Genomic DNA, 18,924 nt, shown 5'->3' on the forward strand with positions numbered 1-18,924 from the left:
TGCTATTATATCCTTCTCCACTTCATCCAGCCATCTTAGCTGAGGTCTCCCTACAATACAAATATATAGTACAATAATTAACAGATTTTAAGTAAACTTTGTTACTGCGAAGTACAGTAGTACTATGTAGACCTCTAGGCCTACATATCTAACAGACTTCAGTCGAATTGTTTCTGGTCAGACAAAAATGACTTTTTTGCGTACAAAAACGTAGAGGCCTATCTACACATCCGTCTATCCACTCCCCTCCCCTACCTATCTACCTATCCATCCGTCTATCCATCCACCTACATTTCTACCTACCCATCCGTCTATCCACCCACCTACTTACTCACCCATCCATCTATCCACCCACCTACATATCTATCCACACATCCGTCTATCCATCCACCTATCTATCCACATATCCGTCTGTCCACCCACCTACCTAACAACACATCCGTCTATCCACCCATCTTCTATCCATACATCCGTTTATCCACCCAACTATCTACAGATCCGTCTATCCACTCACTTATCATCCACACAATAGTCTATGCACCCATCTTCTATCCACATATCCTCAATCCATCCACCTATCTATCCATACATCCGTCTATCCACCTATCTATTCACGCATCCGCCTATCCATTCGTCCATCCGGCTATCCATCTACATCTATCTATCCACCTATCTACCAACCTACCTATTCATCCGTCTATCCACCTACCTATTCATCCGTCTATTCATCTATCTTATCCATTCGTCTATCCATGTTTTTTTTTAATATCCATACACCTACGCGAGCGCGTTTTATGTCCTTCCTTAAATCTTGTTCAATTATTATCAAAACTGTACATCCACCTATGCTCGCGAGAGCGTTTTATGTCCTTAAAAGAGGTAGTGTTCAATTATTACCAGAACTGTACAATGAAAGGACATAATATCTTCGTCCCTTATTCATCATTAGGGTTCGGAAGTTGATGACCTAAAAATCACAGAAAAATGACCTATAAAATGACCTTAAATTTCTGAAAATATGACACTAAAATTAAAAAAAGACCAAGGTTTTTAATAATAATAATAACAACAATAATAATAATAATAATAATAATAATAATAATAAAAATAATAATAATAAATTATTTTTGCTTCAACTAACGTCATGGGCGCATACTTGAAACGAGCAAGGTTCTCTGGTAAAAAAACTTCATCAAAAGCAATGAAGTCAAAATTTTCACTTTACAGAACTTTCTCGACTTCACATACTGACTGGTACCCAATGTTGTTTTCCAATACCTTTTTTCATTTTCTATCTAACTTCTTGTCCAATTTTTCCCACACGTTTTTGCAAGTTGTTAACCCGCAGTAGTTCATATTCTACGAAGAGCAAGAGCTATGCATGTTATGTGAACCATTTTTGTGTAAAATGATTTAATTGCCGTGCCCGCTTTCATATATCTGGCTGCATCTGCGCTTTCTTTAATTTCACATGCGTCCGCTTTCATATATCTGGCTGCATCTGCCCTTTCTTTAATTTCACACAACTTATAAAATAATATAGTCTATTTCCATCTATGGAAAATACATTGTCACCGAACTCAGTCACTAACTGTAGCAAAAAAACTTTGTCTATTTGATTTCACTTTCGGCATTTGTACGTCTTCACTTGTGAGGTACAATAAACCTGTGACTGTGAGCACTGCGGCTGCAGTTTTTGTTCTGTTGCGTTGAATGAGGGGAAGGACTTAACATACATGATCAGGAGTCAAGATTGATGAAACCATAAGGAAAATTCCTGCATGACCAATCAAATTGCATAAGCAATCTGCAATAGGTTCCCGAATATGGACTACGACCATAATGTAAAAAGTCCGTTAAAAGCAAGAAAGGGCAAAAAAAAAATGCAACAGAAAGTACATATTTCTTTAAAAATGGCCAATATACAATAGAAGATCGAAAAATGCAGAAAAATGCAAAATAAAAGTAGGCTATATTGGTTCGTGTTGCAGTGAAACGAGAGTATATTGCATCCTGCACTGATAGTCTGTGATGTCTCAGAAAAAAGATGATATTTCACCAACTTGCGAGCTCTATTCATTATGTTAAACACAAAGAAAAGGCTGTCTCATCTGAAGATGGCACCAATTCTATCACGAATCTTATAATATTTAGTTAGATCTAAATATACAAATGCAACTGACACCAACTGAGGAAGATCGACAGTATTTCAAGTCTCCTTCAGTTTGGGTTTATAATATGGCGTCCATGTCGAAATTTTGTACGCTCTTGTATTCTCTATGATGTTGTAATTTCACGGGACTCGGCTAGCATCAATGGAGCTTATTTCTTATAGTTTGCTTTAACAGCAGAACGGATTAGTGTGTCAACATCTACATCTGAAACTGGCTACCTCGCTGTTATACCACTACTAAAATTAGCGGCTTCATTGACGTGGTTTACAGCCGCTTCGTTTATAATTTACTTAAGTTTTAACAGAAGCCCAGCAATCGGCTCAATGTCGTGCTTAAAATACGTTGATGTTTATAAAATACAAATAAATTACATGTCTGCCAGGACTCGTGCAGAAACCGATGTAATCCTGGAAAAATAAAAACCTGCCAAACACGACTGCCATGAACCAGACAACATACGAACTCAACGTCTTTCAACATTACTAGAGACGAGAATTTCACGCACTATAAAATCCCAAAATATGCATGCATTCATGCACAATAAAACTATGAAACATACATTAAAATATGCACTTTCATTTTTGTTTTTTCACTAAACTTTTTTCGCACAGTTAAGAACAACATTTCTAAATTTGTTCTATGAGGTTCCTGCGCTGTCAGTCGATAATATGTTTTTATATTCTTGCAATATGTGAAACAGATGCGATATGCTGGTCGACTTGAAACTTTTTGGTACATTTTATCTGAAATTATAATAGATCTTACGGTTACCTAGAAACTATTTAAAAACGGACATCGTAATTTAATTAATTATTTTAAAGAAGTTTTGTAATGTTTTACAAAGAACGACTGGCACAGAAAATATTCGGAAACAGAATAACAGTGCTTACCTCTTTACTGTAACAATCGTAGAACACGACATCCCCATCTGATCTAATAAAATTCTTTCCTTTAATCCACTGTGCAAAGAGTACACTTTGTAGCCTTTAATTGGAGGCACATTAACACACGCAAACAGAATAAACAAACACATTAACCACTTACGAGGTTCACACACTGCAAAGACAGTTTAGCGAATGATTCCAATTTTAGAAGAATCTAAATTGCTACTAGTACTGGAAAAGGGAGAGAGAGTATTTACAGCATCCCTGAAAGAGGGTGCATTTGACCTGAATTATTTGTCGGCAGTTCCCTTGAATCCTTTATATTTCCTCTCTATTATTCTCAAAATATCCAACGCAATAAATCCATTTATGACACACAGTCTGTAGAAGGTCGTTGGTAAAGTGTTGTAAAAGTGAACTTCCGTCCAGGGAAAGGTCCTCTAACATCTTATTGTGAAAATCATTTCATTTTTCTGTTATTTAGTTTTTCTTTCCTTTTCCTTCTTCAATCCGGATTAATGAACCTAAAATAAGGGGTATAAAAATCGAAAAACTGAGGTGTCCACTCAAAACAATTAAAACAAGCATTTAAACTGAACATAATGTGTATGATATGCATGATTAAGCTAAAAATTGCTTAAATATGCATTATGCATGTTATCCCCAAAAAGGCTAAAACATGCAACTATGCAAGAGAAAAATTCACATATTTGGAACCGGAAAGTAATGGAATGGATAAGTACTAAGTTTGAGCTATGTTCTATGTTCCCATAAAAACATGCACTTGCATGGAATTCTCCGTCTCTAAACAATACACATACAGTGATTCAGGGACAAAATGATAACACTGTATGCTAACAAGTAAAAAGGTGCTTATGGCAATAATGAGACAATATTATTCAGTTCTTTATTCTAATTATTAACATATTATTAAGCTTACTAGTACGTACGGTTACAATGAAAAAAGAAAATCGAAATTAATATGGAGTTAATAAACATTTTGAAAATTCAAACTCACAATCAAAATAATAGTCTTTGTATACAAAATTATTGTATTTATCTTCTACAAATAAAATGAATCGAAAGATGCAAAAACAAATTTTACACGAGCCAATAAAAACTTTCTAATTCCTGCAAATCATGTTGTGTATACAAATAAAAATTAAGTTACCTATGCCAGTTTACAATATTTCGGCATAAGTAACTCATGAAAGAAGAATGGAACGGAGAAAAATTCTCTCCGGGACCGGGATTTGAACCCGGGTTTTCAGCTCTACGTCCTGAAGCTCTATCCACTGAGCCACACCGGATTCCCATCCCGATGTCGGATCGAATCCACTCAGTTTAATCACCTTGTGATTTAAGATGGCGCTTATTCCGTCGGATCCCGGCCACTTAGTCACTCATAACGAGTGCACCTCTGCACATGTAGGACATTGTGCCACTGTCATATATCTATGACGCAGTGCATGAGGGTCGCCACTAGAGGGAACCCAAGAGGTGGAACTTAAACTGAGAAAATTCGATCCGAAATCGGAATTGGAATCCGGTGTGGCTTAGTGGTTAGAGCATCAGCATGTAGAGCTGAAAACCCGGGTTCAAATCCCGGTGCCGGAGAGAATTTTTCTCCGTTCCACTCATCTTTCATCATATGATGAAGCAGAATATCTGCATGGAAATAGTCTATATTATGTACTTCAGTACATAATATTAATAATAATAATAATAATAATAATAATAATAATAATAATTACTTACTTACTGGCTTTTAAGGAACCGGGAGGTTTATTGCCGCCCTCACATAAGCCCGCCATAGGTCCCTATCGTGAGCAAGATTAATCCAGTCTCTATCATCATATCCCACCTTCCTCAAATCCTTTTTATATTATCTTCCCATCAACGTCTCGGCCTCCCCAAAGGTCTTTTTCCCTCCGGCCTCCCAACTAACACTCTATATGCATTTCTGGATTCGCCCGTACGTGCTACATGCCCTGCCCATCTCAAACGTCTGGATTTAATGTTCCTAATTATGTCAGGTAAAGAATACAATGCGTGCAGTTCTCTGTTGTGTAGCTTTCTCCATTCTCCTGTAACTTCATTCCTCTTAACCCGAAATATTTTCCTAAGCACCTTATTCTCAAACACCCTTAACCTACGTTCCTCTCTCAAAGTGAGAGTCCAAGTTTCACAACCATAAAGAACCGGTAATATAACTGTTTTATAAGTTCTAATTTTCAGATTTTTTGACAGCAGACTGGATGATAAAAGCTTCTCAACCGAATAATAACAGGCATTTCCCATATTTATTCAGTGTTTAATTTCCTCCCGAGTATCATTTATATTTGTTACTGTTGCTTCCAGGTATTTAAATTTTTCCACCTCTTCAAAGGATAAATTTCCAATTTTTATATTTCCATTTCGTACAATATTCTCGTCACGAGACATAATCAAATACTTTGTCTTTTCGGGATTTACTTCCAAACCTATCGCTTTACTTGCTTCAAGTAAAATTCCCGTCTTTTCCCTAATCGTTTGTGGATTTTCTCCTAACATATTCACGTCATCCGCATAGACAAGCAGCTGATGTAACCCGTTCAATTCCAAACCCTTTCTGTTATCCTGGACTTTCCTAATGGCATACTCTAGAGCAAAGTTAAAAAGTAAAGGTGATAGTGCATCTCCTTGCTTTAGCCCGCAGTGAATTGGAAACGCATCTGACAGAAATTGACCTATACGGACTCTGCTGGACGTTTCACTGAGATACATTTTAATTAATCAACCTAGTTTCTTGGGAATACCAAATTCAATAAGTATATCATATAAAACTCCTCTCTTAACCGAGTCATGAGCCTTTTTTAAATCTATGAACAATTGATGCACTGTACCCTTATACTTCCATTTTTTCCCCATATCTGTCGAATACAAAATATCTTATCAATAGTTGATCCATTACGCCTAAAACCACACTGATGCTCCCCAATAATTTCATCTACATATGGAGTTAATCTTCTCAAAAGAATATTGGACAAAATTTTGTACGACGTCAACAAAAGTGATATTTCTCGAAAGTTACCACAGTTAGTCTTGTCCCCCTTCTTCAAGATAGGTAAGATTATGGACTCCTTCCATTGTTCTGGTACAATTTCCTTTTCCCAAATAGCAAGTACAAGCTTAGAAATTTCGTTAGATAATGCGCTTCCACCCTCTTGTATTAATTCTGCTGGAATTTGATCGATACCTGGAGACTTGTACTTTTTCAGATTTCCTATTGCAATTTCGACTTCAGACAGTGTGAGTTCGGGTATAAATGGGTCAGCAGTTTTAAGTGGTGGTGGTGGTGGTGGTGGTGGTGGTGGTGGTGGTGGTGGTGGTGGTGGTGGTGGTGGTGGTGGTGGTGGTGGTGGTGGTGGTGGTGGTGGTGGTGGCGGCGGCGGCGGCGGCGGCGGCGGCGGTGGTGGTGGTAGTAGTAGTAGTAGTAGTAGTAGTAGTAGTAGTAGTAGTAGTAGTAGTAGTATTAGTAGTAGTAGTAGTAATAATAATAACTTAATTTTTACATGTACACAGAACATGATTTGCAGGAATTACAAAGTTTTTATTGTCTCCTGTAAAATTTGTTTTTTGTAACATGTCACTTTCTTGCACGTTCAGATTCAAATGTTCCAGGCTAAACTGTATGTAATTAAGGAGGCAGTGAAGTTGTATACCGAACACCACTGCATTTTCAGTGACTCTCAGTCAGCAAACCGTTGACAAATACAACCTCATCTTTCATTGTTTTCCTCCTATTTCTTACACATGCTCTGTTTCTTTCTTGCCCACTATTTTGCTCGTTTATGTATTTGTGCATTACTGTAACTTTCACAGAGTCGTCTCGTTTATCCTCAACCGTCCATTTATCCATTCATCAATATCCATGAAATAAAATGCAAAGTCATACTGCCAATGCCATCATATATGACCGGCGACCACCGCAACGATTACCTATTCAAGAGGGATTTTTACGGAGAAGGTCCCAAAGACTTGCTTTTAAATCCGTAGGGCTGCATTCCACTAAGTACTGTGATTCACTGTTCGGTGCCCCTATCCATTCAGCTACACATTATCCAGTTCTGACAGAGTCAGCTACGAAAGCCCCTCAGTCCTCTTGGAACTTCTGCAGCTTCCCCAGATCGATGCCATATGAATGCAATTCACGGTACTGCATCCTCTGTTGATCTGTAACTATTAGAAGATGATAGATGAAGTAGAAATTAATGAAAGCGAAATGAGTCCGAGATTCAGCGCCGAAAGTTTCCCAACAATTCTGCTTTGATTGGTTGAAAGTGGAAAACCTCGGGGAAAAAACCCACAACCAGGTAAATTGTCTCAACCAGGATGTGAACCTGGGCTCGCTCGTTCTACAACCAGACTAATGGAATGCTAGCAGTTACTCCGACATTTAAGAAGGTTTCTCGTGAACTAGGATTATACCGCATAAAAAGAAACATTGTACCATTTTCAGAATTTGACTATCTGCCCATAAGCCAACTTCAAGCTTAAGCAGTGGACAGAACAATGTAATGTGGCTACCGAGACACCGGGTCTCTTCGAAAGATAAGAAAGAAATATCGTATTTTCAATATTACTTAAGGACGCTGTATCAACTGCCAAATTATTCAGTGTCTGTGGAATTTGTAAAGGCCTAGTGGTATTGAGGATTTCAAACAACGCGACAAATGAAGAGAATCTAGGATAAAAAAAAAAATCAACCATATCATCCGTTCAAGTTGTATTCGAACCTACATTCGAAATTACTTTCGGATTAAGATACAATATCTTATTAACAAGTGAAAAATATTCATACACGAAACAAGGTTCGAACCTATGGCTGTAGCCGTAACGCAATGACAAAACTGCACAATAACCGCTGCGTATACCACGGTCAGCTATGAAAGTTTCTCACAGTATTTCATCATTTGTCAGGTGTGTAGCATAAAACAAGGTGATGGGGATTTGCAGGTATAGAACTAATGCAGACAAGCAGAATATTACGAATGTAATGGAAAGCGACAGGCACGGGAGGAATCCGCAGAATTGGATGAATTGTGTACGGTGAGGATGACGTCAATAACAGGGAACTGCGGAGAAAATTCAAACACGAAGATAAAAATACTGTACGCCAGACGGCATACACCATGTATTTACAAAGACCGAAATTTGTTTTCTCTGGTAGAGCTAACAATTTCCTAGCCGCTACAATATAAAATCCCTGGCCTACAATCCTCAAATTCGCTACAAAGAAAGCTTACGTAATCATCTTACCATTACCACCAGTGGCAACACTACCTACTGTAGACTTCGGTTAAAAATTATAGTTATCTTCACCGTGCGGGACCTTGTAAACTATGTCGGCCACTTCTCCTAAATGCGGATGAGGTTACCACACCACTAGATATGGTGAGACAGTAGGAATAACCACGGTAATAAGAACTCGAGCATCAAGGAGTTTAAATAGTGTGACATTCCCCTGCAGCGGGAAGAAAAAAATGAAGGACTCATGCACAGGGTCAAAGGGTGAAAATGAACACCAGAAAATATCAAATTTGAAGAAAATTTTTCTATGCGAATATAAACCCGCCGAAATTGTAGTTTCCTGCTCTGCAAGCAGATAATTTTGCTCCTAACATCAATATACTACAGCTAAGAAAAATCGCTGCCATGAAAATGACACATACATAGGCCTACTTATAAAATTCGTTATATTAGTAAGTAACCCATAATGCGAGAGGCCATGAAGGGCAAGGTCGACCACCCAGCTGCTGGTCTCACATCCACATGCCTCAGGAGAGGTGAACGATCGCCAACCAGTACGTGTGGTCAGCACGATGACCCTTCAGCCATTATAGCTGGTTTTCGAAACCACATTATGCACTTTTCTTAACCAGTAGCCTACTCAGCAGCTTCAGGGTCGGTATTATAAACGCGGTTTAAACCTTACATTCAGTCTACACTCAAGTTTTCGTTCTGATTCGTATTATAACTACCAGTTAATCTTGAGTTAACTTGAGTTGAACTTGATCGGCAGTCCTACACCGTTTAAACTACAGTTTAAGGCAGTTTCCGCTATACACATGGATATTGTAGATGTTTTCCAAGAAATTACGAATGACGAAGAGGAAGTGATCTATATTACTGAACGACCACGTCGGCCAACTATTTTTTTAAACATAGTACATCACTTTGAAATTTAAATGAACATGACTTTTAAAACAGGTTCCGGCTTTCGAAGCAGACAGACCTAACCTTCAGAATTAGATTATATAGTCGTAACCTTCTTTCGAAAAATTGAAACTCGGACGCGACATGCGATAAAAAATGAAAAAATGCAAACATTTATGTGTTTTAGGGTTTTAAATTAAAGATTACTTGAAAAGATAAACGATTTTCTTTTTTAAAACATTCTGTTGAACTTCTCCAGCAGTTACTTGTTACGCTGCTCTTTTTTTTTTCTTCTGGTAATAGATAAACTGAAAATGATGGAAGATTTCGGAGATGTCCATAAATCTAATTTAAACCTATTGCGTATTGTATTGTGTGTGGCACACAGTCTCCTGGTAAGATTACTATGAAATACTGCGGCCTGTTTCATAAACACACTAATAAATTTCATTCTATTTCACGAACATTTTACACATCTGAACTTAATTATAAAATATGCACACTAATATTATTTCATTCGTCAGCTGATTCTGTACAAAGTTAGGCCCTAAGTCGCGGATGATCATGCATGGTTTAGTCTGGTTGCTATGTGTTTGGGAGTATATTGTTGATAGGCACCACTGAGAAACTATTAAGGTTAAGTCTCACGAGCATACTGAAATAGGCAGTATTGGTCCTCTACAGAAGTTTTATGATATTCACTATGTTATCGAAGAACAACGATATTTCTTAATGAAGATTCTCCACGAGTTTTTGCTATTTTAACAGCAATAATACATAACATATTAATAAAACAGCAGCAATCGTCCTCTTTCCTAATACCCAATCGTATTCCACTACAGTTTAACTTAATATTTAGATTAACCGTACGTACCAGGCCCCAGACATACAGTGGACAGGAATAGCTAAACTTCGTAACATATCAGTGTATCCTTTCTCATTTCTTCTACCAGCGAGCCTCCTATTTGTAACACAAATTTACAGTTCTATTCCCGCTTATTAGTTCTGGCTATAAAAAAAACATGCAAATGAGCGATGTACTGCATGTAGCCTATATTTAAAATACTGCTCTCTCTTGTTCAAAAGCGCACACAGCAGTGCAGGATTATATTCTGCTGAACGACAAATGTATTATATTGTTAAACATGTAATCATCAAATATAATACGGTACATACAAAAAATTAATACTCTTTCATTATCAATTGTATCGATGTTCAATTGTTTCTAATGTTATTCTAGGACTATTAATTTCGGGAACATGACATCCACCGTACTGGATTATTACGCATTTGCAATCTAAAACAAAGAACGCAGTTCCCAACAACAGACATAATACTGCATTTCCCCGGATTTCCCTATAAAGACTCCGGATGGGTGTAGTATTCCGTGACGCATGCTACGGTCCAAACATGACAATACATTGTTTCAAGCTGTAATGAATCCTCAATTTGAGTGACAGACACAATGTAAAACTTCTCACACCGAAAACGAAACAGTTTTAATCTACGCGAAGAACACACGTTCTCAGATTATCAATTTTGAAGACACAGTTTCCGATTGAAGTTAATTATGTAAACTATTTACATCGGAGTCAAATTGAACAATCCACAAAAGTCTTCCCGGTAATTTCTCCTAAGAATAACTGTTCAATTAACATTTTTCGTAATAATTTCTACATAAACCCATTTTCATAATGGCCACTTTTTGTAATAATAATAATAATAATAATAATAATAATAATAATAATAATAATAATAATAATAATAACAATAATACTCGGTTGTTCAGAAACTATTCGTGGAACCATTAATAAAAATAGCAAATCCGCGGTTGACAATACATATTTTGAAATAAATACCATAATATTACCGTTTTTCTCGACGCGATTATACAGAACTGTACGCGACTGTACTTGTGACAGTATAGCGGCAAGGTAGATGACCAGATATCACCCTCGTGTCAGCTGGCCTTCAAGCTTTTGTGAAAAACAATACTTTTTTTTCAGTTAAGGTAGTCAATTCTATTGAACATTTTTGTCTGCTTGGCGAGGATGGCTAATTATTATTGGTACTGTACTTATCTGCTTGGTGTTTGTGAATGTTTGCAGTTTTTTCTCTCGAGACCAAAAATGTAAGAATAAGTTTCTGTAAATGTGCTCGGAGGCTTAATGTCTTAATTGTGAAATAAATTTGACTGACAATGTTAGTGAGCAATAAATTTTGACATGTATTTTTATAAAGGTACTAATTTCATCCATTGTTCTGCACGCGTTCTGCTTCTGCTATTATTATTATGAAGTCAGTTTCAATTCATTCAGTATGAGCAGGCTTATATGAAGTGTTCGTGTTAAACTGTGTTAATAACCACGTATCTTTGATTCCGAACATAATAATATTAATTTAATATTACGAATAATTCAAATTTCCATATTATACAGTGTCGTCTCAATCGGTGGCTAATAAAAGATAAAAATGACGGTTATACAAATTCAGAAACTAGTCGACCACCTTGTCATGTATCACACCTCAATGTTGCTAAATTAAACACGGGTAAATCAACCAAATATATATATATATATATATATATATATATATATATATATATATATGATGAAACAGAGATTTAGTGAACTTTTCCTGTCACCGAATTCTGGTGTAGCCTACTTCAGGAATATTCGGAAATTTCTAAATGTGCAGTGGCGGAATTCCTCCCATTTCCAACAACGTACCTCACAGATCTACATACGTCATGTCTCCCCCGGATATAAGATCCTGGTGTCTCCAATACCTCTGATGCAAACCTATAAATCGTACAGATTGTGTCTTCTGCCACAATCTTTGGACAAACCGTGAGAAACACCCAACATGACGGACGATGTATTCGGTGCCCCGCAAACACAAGTGGTGTCCTATTTTTAACGGAGGTAATGAAAAAAAGTTTCCCCCCCCCCCAAATGTTTAACACTCTCCAATTTGATAACTACTGTACTGCGAGTAGGGTCGTGATTTTTGTCCACATCGACAGAAAATATAACAAAGAATAATCTTTCACGTATTTCTATAGAATGGACGGGTCTCGTGTAAATTTGATTTTTAAAAGCAACACATTTGAATTTAGCATGCAATGCGAAGAGGTTCCAACGTTGCGGTCAGAGAGGGAATGGGGGAGAAGTCTGTCGTATTGTCTGACAGATCAGAGTTCGTTTCCCTCTTACACAAGTATTACGAAGAGAACTAGTAGTGTGTGTTAGTGTATTGGGTATCGCAAAACCAAAATTCACGGACACAGAATATTTCGATATGCTATTAATTTACAACGAAAATTCCCGTGTACCTCAAAGGCTTAACGATATCCGCAGAGAAATGTGCCAAAACCAGACATTTAAGGCTGGTTCTCAAACCGGGTACGGAAACGACGAGAACGAGAACTGAAAAATGTTAAAATAAGTGTATTTAAATGTGAGCATTCACAACCGTTAATTGTGAATGCTGACATTTAAATACATTTATTTTAATAACATTTCCGTTATTTTTTCCGGTTTATTGTGAACCGGCCTTTATCGGTGTCAGCGTGTCCGTGATGCCGCCAGTGTAATACAAGACTGCCGTAATCGTGGGCAACAGAGGTTAGCGAGAATGTTGCCAGACGTCTAAAACTTTCATCTGAACTTAAAATGTACCGGTAATTAAGCTTGCATTTAATTACAAAACATATTTTGTGTTTTTATTCGTTTTAATGTGTTCTATCGTTCCCTTCAATTTGCATGATTTCGCTTCCACCCTGTAGCCTATACTTGGTTTCAATATCATATGAAGAGTTCAGAGCCATAGTGGACCAAGTGCCATTTATTAAAAACGGAGAAAGCAAGGGTTAAAGTTAAGTGAATACCACACTTTAATGAAGATTGACATATCATTTAGTTTTAATGTGCATATTTTACATTACTTGCTACAATATATGTTTCATTAAATTATAGTATTCACTTAATTTTAACCCTTGTTTTCTCCGCTTTTAATATATGGTGCTTGGTCCACTATGGCTCTGAACCCTTCATATAATCACTATTATTTTATCCAATAACGTATATCCGCCTGATAGCCTCAAAATCTCAACTCGAACATGTAAATTTGAAGAAATTTCTGTTTCAAGTCCATCCCAGGGGCCTGTGGAGCAAGAGAACGAAAAACGTCCTCTATGCAAGTAGTGACGGGAGATGGCTGATCCAATGAACACGTGGCAAGGGAAGAGCTGCATGGCGGGAGCAACTTAATACTAATCAGAGCAATCCTCACTCTTCTGATTTTGACTTCAAAATGTTTACCAGAAATTTGCGGCAGCACGTACTGCTTAGCTCCCTCCGCCCACTCGCTCTCTCTAATCCTCTACCGCTATACGCGGCGTAACTCCAAAAACTGCTGAGATGCACTAGTCTATAGTTATTTTAAATTGTTTAATTGATAGTCACAGAAACAGAAATAATTTAAGTGACAAAATATTAACAACAAACATAGATAATGCATTTTTTTTTCTTTCAAAATATTAACGTTTCTTTTAGTTTAAAAGTATTTACTTTTCATGAATACCCGCCTAAACTAATATTCCTCTTGTGCCATTCATTTTATTCCAAGCAAACAGAAAAATTAACACAAGGTTATGATAGTTTCACACTCTTTGCTGAAATTTTTAAGGCAGAAATATTAATAGCCTGTGAATTGCTCACATACTCCTTTGATAATATTCAGCATTTTAATAAATTATTCACAATATCCAGGCGTCACCGTTGCTTCGTATTTTACTTCAATCACGTAACATTAACAATGATTTCATCAAAACTAAATTTAAAATGAAATAACACTGGAATCACGTTATCAAATACAATATAGCTTACTCACTTACAAACGGCTTTTAAGGAAGCCGGAGATTCACTGCCACCCTCATATAAGCCCGCCATCGGTCCCTATCCTGAGCAAGATTAATCCAGTCCCTAGCATCATATCCCATCTTCCTCAAATTCATTTTAATATTATCCTCCCATCTACGTCTCGGCCTCCCCAAAGGTCTTTTTCCTTCCGGCCTCCCAACTAACACTCTATATACATTTCTGGATTCGCCTATACGTGCTACATGCCCTGTCCATTTCAAATGTTTGAATTTAATATTCCTAATTACGTCAGGTGAAGAACACAATGCGTGCAGTTTTGCGTTATGTAACTTTCTCCATTATCCTGTAACTTCATCCCTCTTAGCCCTAAATATTTTCCTAACCACCTTGTTCTCAAACACCCTTAACCTATGTTCCTCTCTCAAAGTGAAAGTCCAAGTTTCAAAACCATAAAGAACAACCGGTAATATAATTATTTTATAAATTCTAACTTTCAGATTTTTTGACAGCAGACTGGATGACAAAAGCTTCTCAACCGAATAACAGACATTTCCCATATTTATTCTGCGTTTAATTTCCTCCCGAGTATCATTTATATTTGTTAATGTTGCTCCAAGATATTTGAATTTTTTCACCTCTTCAAAGGATAAATTTCTAATGTTTATATTTCCATTTCGTAAAATATTCTGGCCACGAGACATAATAATATATTTTGTCTTTTCGAGATTTACTTCCAAACCTATCTCTTTATTTCCTTCAAGTAATATTCCTATGTTTTCCCTAATCGTCTGTGGGTTTTCTCCTAACATATTCCTGTCATCCAACAGTATTATCTACACACAGTATAACGCTTCTGTGGTGTCGGCGCATCGTTTCAAAGGATAGAAGACATGAAGATAATATAGAGCGCTGGTTGAAAATGACAATGTACAAACCCCCCCCATTTTTTTTTTAACAGAAGGCTGGCCATCTACATCTATATCCTAGATGTGAGTGAATTTACTCTTCAAATCTTTAATGTAGGATGGGTTTTATTAAAATATTGAGTTTCCGGTTGGCGAATTTCTTTCGTAAGCACTCAGACTCCACTCATATGGTCCATTGTGTGCCTCATCCGCAGGAATTAAAAAGGGAATCCAGATGCTAGTATAAAGTTGCATGAGCTGCGCTGGCGGGTTTATATAACTCCATTCAGTTCACGATATTTGAGAAGAATCTCAGGGACATTATTTTTCCTTCCCATAACGCTTACACATGGTATCATTAATGATTCCCATGATTTCTAGTGTCTCTTCAGGTGACAGAGCCCATAGTTTTCACCATATTTATGAAGGGTGTTTAAAAAAGTACGCCGGTTATAATATATCCAAATATCAACATCATTTTTAAAAAACACGTTAAACAACGACATAAACATGTTCATCACACCTTGGAAAATTATATCGGGCATATGACCTCCTCTACCTGGCATACAAGAGCTCTGTCCGTAAAATTCACAATGACTGTCTCACAAACTTGCATTTCGATTTCGCCAACAACTCGTCGAATTTCCTCCTTTAACCCGCCGATGTTTTGAGGTTTGTTGACATAAACCAATAATTTAAGATACTCCCAAAGAAATAAATCGCATGGGGTTAAATCATATGACCTTCGTGGTCATTTCTGGTCACTATGAAGCGAGATGAGCCGATCCAGGAACCTTTCATGGAGTAATGCAATTGTTTCGCCGGAAGTGTGAAAGGTGGCACCATCCTGCTGAAACTACAACTCTTGAATGCCCATTGCATAGAAATGGGGCCATAGAAAAATCTCTTATCGTACGGTATCGGTCTCCATTAACTGTCACAGCTTGCCCTGCCTCATCTTAAAAAAATAACGGCCGATGACACCACCTGCCCAAAATCCAGACCAAACAGTCACTCCCTGTGGATGCATTTCCCTTTCATGAATCAAGCAGGGATTTTGTGATCCCCAGATCGGCAATTCTGTTCGTTCACAAACCCATTTAAGTGGAAGTGTGCCTCGTCACTGAAGATGATTTTCTTCGCAAAGCCGTCGTCTTCCTGTTGTCTTCTCAGAACCCAACCAACAAAATTTCGCCTCTTCTCGTGCTCGGTCACTTTCAGCTGAATTTTGTAAGCATGGTAATGGGAATCACACACAAGAATTCACCTCACTGAAGAAATTCTATGCCCAATTCTTGGCAACGGCGACGAACCGATTTCATTGGACTCACATTCACACTTATCGCAATGTTTTGAAAAGACCGGCTAGAACGAGGACGTCCAGAATTTTTAATGTGGACTGTTGAACCTGTTTCGTTGAACTTTTTCATAAGTCTGCGAACTGTTGATTCATTCGGTGCTACATTAGGCCCTAGAATAGCACGAAAACGTCTGACAGTTATTGTATAATTTTCTCCGTTTTGATGGAACGTTAAACGTATTCACAATTAACACACATTGCTCAGTTGTATAAGTGCTCCATGGTGACACACAGAATAAAGAAAAGCAAGGAAGCGACAATCGGAGTGTTAACGGATATCAACATGATACAAAACAGTGTTGATAACCAAAAAAACAACAAAATGGCGAGCGATTCAAAACCGACGCACTTTTTGAAACAATCTTTATATACTCGTACTTTATAAAAGCATGGGGGTGTAGTGCTTAAGGGTAGTTATGGCTGAATTTTTCAAAACTTCTACCGTTTTAAATTTACCATTATTACATCTGAGAAATTATGAATCAGCTTCATACTACCGATTTTTCTTAGAGTAATTTCAGGAGCATATGAAATTTTTTTACCATGTATTCCAATCTATTCAAATTACAAAAGATTTTAAGCATTTCTCCATACAGAAGTTAAATGACAATAAATTTCAGGCATAAGCTGTGATTTTCTTGTCTTAATTTCGGATTCTGCATTTGCTCACAATCGGATTTGTAAAAAAAAAATTAAGAACAGTTCATTGTGTTTCGTCCTCATCTAACGGTATTATAAGATCATCATATCACTCCTGAATTAAAACAACTTCGAAAAAAGATATATACAAAGTGGGTCAAAAGTCCCTTTCCCCAATATTCGTTGTTACGTTTCATACTTGTACACATATACAGCTGTCATAACTTGAATATACGAATAGCTGGTGTAATAAGTGGTGGGTTGACAACAATGTTCCTGCGTTAACTGTTTTTCCGATGTCATGTCTTGGAAACAGCTCTCGTTTTGCCGAAATGCAGTTAATATGGCAATAGGTTGGAACACCACCTCATTTTGTTGTAGAAGCAATGAGGGAAGTGGGAAAAAACCAGAGGCGGTATGTTATCCCAAGATTTTCCTCTAGCATACCTCGATTTAAAAAAGGCATACCCATACACATATACATACATATCATAAATTGTTTCATGCAGTCAGTAATGAAAATCTTTGAAGTTTAAGCAACACATTAAATTTCTTAATAAAATAATTTCAAGTTACTTTAGTTATTTACTAGATTACATATTTTGAAATTTCCACTGAAACTTATTTAAAATAATGTTCAAACGTTAAAGTGTCTTACCGGTATTTAATTATTGATAAAAAGTGCAACAGCAACAAAAATGACAGTCACTAAATTGGCAACAATGGCCACCACAAGCTACAGACCACAGCCTTCTATACTTGAAATACTACCCTTGTAAGCATTCCAGGGGTTGACTTTTCAAATAAACATGTCTAAATACACGTTGAATACAGAGAAGGCTGTAGTTTAGATTTACGAAGCAAACAGATAGTACGTCTACTCTTTGCTCTGAAGAAATGTACAAACAAATTTTTACAGATCACATTTTTTCAGTGACGGCGTCTTTTTCACTAACGGTATGTTTTCTGGCTATAAAAACCAGTGGCGGTATTCCATACCAGAGCATGCCGTCTCACTTCCCTCACTGTGTAGAAGTGAGGGACTTCTTGAATGGATTTGCCGTCGTGGCACAACAGAATGGCCACCCAGATCACGGGATCTAACGCCATTCGATTTTTCGCTGTGGGGTCTCGTGAAAAATGTTTTTACTTAGAAACCGCAGAATCTGCATCAGTTGCGACAGATGATCGAAGTCACTCGTGAAAATCGTTCAAAATTGTGACTTATATTCTGTCATCTGTAAATCAGTGTGTAAACGTTGTGAACTGTGTATTGAGAAACAGAGCCTACATTTTGAATAAAATCTGTAAAGGACTGTGTAGTCAAATACGAATTTAATGTAATTAAATGTAAAGAAATGTTCGGGGAAATCGATTTATATTTTAAAAAGTTACATAACTTAGAAAAATATATGGGACTAAGAGGGATGAAGTTACAAGGGAGTGGAGAAAGTTACACAACGCAGAACTGCATACATTGTATTTTTCACCTAACATAATTAGGAACATCAAATCTAGGCGTTTGAGATGAGCAGGGCAAGTAGCACGTATGGGTGAATCCAAAAATGTATAAAAAGTGTTAGTTGGAAGACCTGAGGGAAAAAGACTTTGGGAGGAGGAGACGTAGATGGGAGGATAAAATTAAAATTGATGGTAGGGACTGGATTAATCTTGCTCAGCATAGGGACCGATGGCGGAATTATGTGAGGGCGGCAATGAACCTCCGGGTTCCTTACAAGCCATCTGTTAGTAACTTCAACACAGAATGACAAAAACCAAATCATCAAAACACGAATTATTTTTTAGAGTACTGGTTCAAACGGTTCAAAATAGGTGATAATGTATTGCGCTCCGTAGATTTTATTCAGAGTAGCTCGTACT

At 37.2% G+C, this 18,924-nt stretch overlaps 1 protein-coding gene and 1 non-coding gene across 2 annotated transcripts in view; one reads left to right on the plus strand and one right to left on the minus strand.

The window, feature by feature from the left end:
* The window catches only part of Cbl (E3 ubiquitin-protein ligase CBL), a 301,944-nt gene that overhangs the window by 189,866 nt on the left and 93,154 nt on the right, over positions 1-18,924 (minus strand). The window lies entirely within an intron of this gene.
* Positions 4,604-4,675, plus strand: TRNAY-GUA (transfer RNA tyrosine (anticodon GUA)). Its single transcript has one exon. It is a non-coding gene; the product is annotated as a tRNA-Tyr (tRNA).

The sequence above is a fragment of the Periplaneta americana genome, chromosome 12 (assembly GCF_040183065.1).
Source record: "Periplaneta americana isolate PAMFEO1 chromosome 12, P.americana_PAMFEO1_priV1, whole genome shotgun sequence".
In the NCBI taxonomy this organism is placed as follows: domain Eukaryota; kingdom Metazoa; phylum Arthropoda; class Insecta; order Blattodea; family Blattidae; genus Periplaneta; species Periplaneta americana.